Here is a 4,734-nt window from a genome sequence, read left to right on the forward strand (position 1 = left end):
AAGAAGGTTCTGGGTTCGATTCCTGGCCTGGGGTCTTTCTGCATGGAGTTTGCATCTCTCCGGGTTGAGGAGAGTCCAAAAACATTACTGTCAGGTTAGTTGGTTCTCTAAATTGTCCCTAGGAGTGTGTGTATGGTTGTTTGTCTTGTTTGTCTCTATGTTGCCCTACAACAGACTGGCGACCTGGCCTCTCGCCCGGAACGTTAGCTGGAGATAGGCACCAGCAACCCTCCCGACCCCACTAAGGGACAAGGGTGTACAGAAAATGGATGAATGGATAATAATAATAATAATAATAACAGAGCTACACCTGGTCTGGCATACCGTTTCTTTATTTTGTAAGCGATTAGATGCAGCACAATACTCAGTTTTCAACTGATTTGCTTATGTTGTCATTATGAGAAATAAATTATTCCCTAATATAATCTGTCTGTCTGTCTGTCTGTCTGTCTGTCTGTCTGTCTGTCTGTCTGTCTGTCTGTCTGTCTGTCTGTCTGTCTGTCTGTCTATCTATCTATCTATCTATCTATCTATCTATCTATCTATCAGACTTCTTTGGGATAAAACATTTTCTTTAATATTGGGCACAGGTTATACTCCACCTTACACCTATTTATTGGTGATTTAGTTTCATTTTGTTTTCTATGGTAAACAGCCTAAAATAAAATATTCTGAAAATAAATATATAACAGAATGGCTATCAGAACGGTTACAGTGCTATACCTAGTTAAAAATATACCTACTAAAATTACTATTTTCCAACATAGCTTTATCAACTAAATTTGTCCTGAATGTTTTACAGCGCTACAATGGACTGGTAAACTGTTCAAAGTCTACCAAACCTCATGACCCTGCAACGACAAGCAGGTACAGCCAATAGATAGAAAATAAAAATAAAATAAAACTTGGAATATTTCTCCACACTTCGTCAAACAGTTATATTTATTAAATGATTAATCTTTTGCTGTAATTTGTATAGTTAAAGGTTTCAGAGAAGATTTTCCATATTCATGATATTGTGTCAATGACATTCTTTCTTAATACCTTGAACAAACATAAACTAAGGAATTATATAAAATGTAAAAGTGAATTAGTTTTCAATCTTACCATCAGATGAACAAAAGCCAATGATAAAAGCCGAAATCATCAACACACGTAAAGAAAATGCCATTTTCCAAATATATTCCTCAAAATATCAAAGACGAATATCAAATATCTTGAATCTTAAATCCTGGTGTTTCCAACATAAACTGTCCACATATCACAGGACACTTCGCTCTGTAAAGTGACTGACTTCAGAAGACTAACTTGTAGTGACAGTGGTCCCACCCATAGTCCAGGTGTTACGCAGTGTCTGAGATTTTAGTGCTGAGGAAAGAGCAATGAACATGTTATAAAAACGCTGAGCATGTCACAAGTTTATTGCACTCATTTTCCCATAATTCCCACCCATCCAGGGCTGGACTGGGATCAAAAAATGGCCTTAGCATTTTTGACTGTGGTGGCCGACTGTGATTATTAATACGACGTGAGAAATTACACGACATGCCAGATATTTGCACGTTGTGTTGTTTCAAAAGTAAAAATGAACTGCCTCAACCTACAAGGAGGAGAGAAAACATGTTTAAAGAAATTAACCTAAAAAATTAACCAAGATGAACGTCTCTACTCAGACAGACGTTCATCTTGGGAGAGAACGCCACAATATCACAATTCACATCTTGAAGTGAACGAGGATGTCAAAGAAACTCTGCTAGAGATGTCTTTTCGGTGTTTATGGATGTATGTGTCACTTATCAAAGAGAATATTGCTCACTAATGAGCTCATTAGTGAGCAATATTCAAAGAGCAGACCTCTGGACCCTGAACCCTTTGGACCTCTTTGGACCTCTGGACCCTGTTATGGCCTTTGTCCTGAAGAAATAATTCTAAATTAATTATTTAGGATTAAATAATTCCAAATAGGCTGTAACAAATTGGTCCTGATAAGCCCCAGAATGTCATTGCCAAAGGAAGCAACAACTTTTTTTCTGGCTGCTTATGGCAAACAGTTCTGTTAGCTTTTTCTCATCTTATTTTACCGTTGTTCAAAAATGTATACAACAAACCAAAGGATCAACCTTGTTTTATTTGAGTCATTTTGGTGTACGGTTTCACAGCTATTGAACTCTGCAAAAAATTTTAAAGTTTCCATTTACAAGTTACAGTTCAGGTCAGGCTGACGTTGGTTTATTTTGAACGATGGATAAGAGAAAAAAACTGCCTTCTTGCTTATCTCTGGTATCTCAGTTGTGACATTGAACACTGATGGTGTGCAACATCAGCTCAGACTATAAATCCTTATCAACCAGTATATCCTATCAACACCTCCCTCTGGATCGGTTCCAATTTTCCACTCATTTCCAATGTTCAAGTAATCACCAGCATATGTGTGCTACTTATTGCTATGTGGAAATGGTAAGTTTTATTAACCTGCAACACAATTGAAGTCACTGCACTGAAACAAATCTCAAGGAGGAGAAGTTGTGGCTTCAAACACTTTGGTGGAATAAAAAAAAAATAATATTTTAAATCAACAGTATTTTAGTTAGTAAAGCAAAGCTTACTGTGAGAGAGGTCCTCACTTTTTTGTTCTGGTTTAAGAAAGTAATGTTTGTGTCCAAGACACATGACTGTGTGTGTCATCTCAAAATAGTGTTGGGTTGAACATTAACCTCAGTTCATTGCTTGGGTGACTGGAGATAAAACAAGATTTAACAACCAGTCTTTGTTGTTCATGTCTGTCAGCAGTTTGTTGGTCTTGCAAATGGTGGATTAGAGACTGGATGGAACATGAGGAATATTCTGTGGAAATGTGTGTTTTACACACATATCCTTTGAGGTCTGGAGAATATGAGCTGAATTTATGTGCCTCAAATACACATAACCTGCTGCATAACATAGCAGCAGGTTATTGTTGTGTTATTCACAACAATAACCTGCTGCTATGTTATATGTTATTCAGTGACATAAATCTGGATGTTTGGATGTTTTTAATTAAATTCAGTGCACTTTTATCTGGATTTATTCATATTCTGTCTCCTTATTAGGGCTGGACAATATGGCGGAAAAAGCATATCATAATATAAGCATTTCATATCAGTTAATATTAATAATTATTTATTAGATTTTGTTTTAGATATCTGAAATACTGCCAAACTGTTTCATTCAGTTTTCACTCCATGCCATTAATTATTATATTTTTTTCTACTTTTAAGCAGCTATGAGACAGGGTGGCGAAATCATAAACTGCTGCTTTGCAAGTTACTGAACAAGTTGTTGCTAGGTAACCAAAGAGCGGTGTGTTAGTTGATGCTACCAACTTTTCTTAGCTCGCTGTGAGAGGCTGAGTGGCTAAAGCGTTTCCTCTGTCTACATCCCCAGAATGCTGTGTGGTTCAGAGTTCAGATAATATTATATGCCAAATATTGTGTCACATATTATCTATTGATATTGGTCACATGTCTATCATGATATTGACCCTTTGCAACTATGTCACTTAATCATGCGAGGCGCCATGACGGACCTCAGGAATGAGGGACGGGAGTATTGAACAGAGCGACTGAAATTGTTTTCCAAAGTTGTTTCTGCCAGTTTATTCATGTCTTCTACTTGTTCCAGTCAAGCTAATTTGTCTGTGAACCCAACACACCAGGATGGGGCTCATAGGCGGAGGTAGCTAGCTTTAAAAAAAAAAAAAAAAAAAGCCTCCTCCCTCTTGACGTGTTGAACAAATTACCAGGGCCGTGCAGAGACCACTAAAGGGGCAGGTGCTCAAAACAAAAAAAGGGCACATCTAATATAAACAAGGGCACAATGCAACATTTTAATGTACTGTAATCTATAAAAAGAGCTGCCTGTTTGCTACACTTGCAGTGGAGATGAAGATGGTCCATTCAGGAAAGCAGAGCTGCATCAAACTTTAACGTGGAACTGCAGAAAGAAGAAAAAAAAAAAACAAAAGCAAAAATGTAATTGTTAATGCATGTCACCATGAGAAAAGCCTACTGAGTTTTGCTTAAAAAACTTTTTTTAAGATTAAAATCACATATTTTTGTCTCATGAAGTGATTTTTTCCCCCCTACAAAACAAACTTATTTGCGCTTGTCAGAAATATTTTCTTCCTATTCCAAGTTTTTGTTTGTGACTCAAAGTTTTGCTTGTGATTCTCACATGACATCATGGGCAGGGCCCAAAATCGCAACAAAAGATTTCTGATGTGTGCAAATAAAAGTTTATGTTTGGCAAATAACTTTTTTAAGTTCACGAGACCAAAATTAGTTATTTAATTTTTTTTTTAAACAGAACGTTTTGTTTTTAAATAAGAAATCATTACAATTCCAAAAGTTTTGGTTACATTTAATTTTACTTAATTGAGGTTAGTTTTTTTTTTTTGTTCCATTGAATAATTGGGGGGAAAAATAACTCCATACTCTGCAAACCAGACCATAAACTTACTTAAAGTCTGGATTGAATTTTTTCCCCTTGATTAATGACACACTTTTATCATGGTAATTCAAGGTGAGTTATTTTTAATTCTAAATGAATATATTTGTTGGACTATTATTTAAGTGCTATTTTCCTTCAAGATACAATTACCTAACGCCAGAATAAATAAAATGTACATTATGCATCAAAGGAAATTAGAAGATCGGACATATATCCATTATGGAGATGATCGGTTTTGGACGGGCG

This window comes from Poecilia formosa, unplaced genomic scaffold (assembly GCF_000485575.1).
Source record: "Poecilia formosa unplaced genomic scaffold, Poecilia_formosa-5.1.2 Scaffold214, whole genome shotgun sequence".
NCBI classification, from domain to species: Eukaryota; Metazoa; Chordata; class Actinopteri; order Cyprinodontiformes; family Poeciliidae; genus Poecilia; species Poecilia formosa.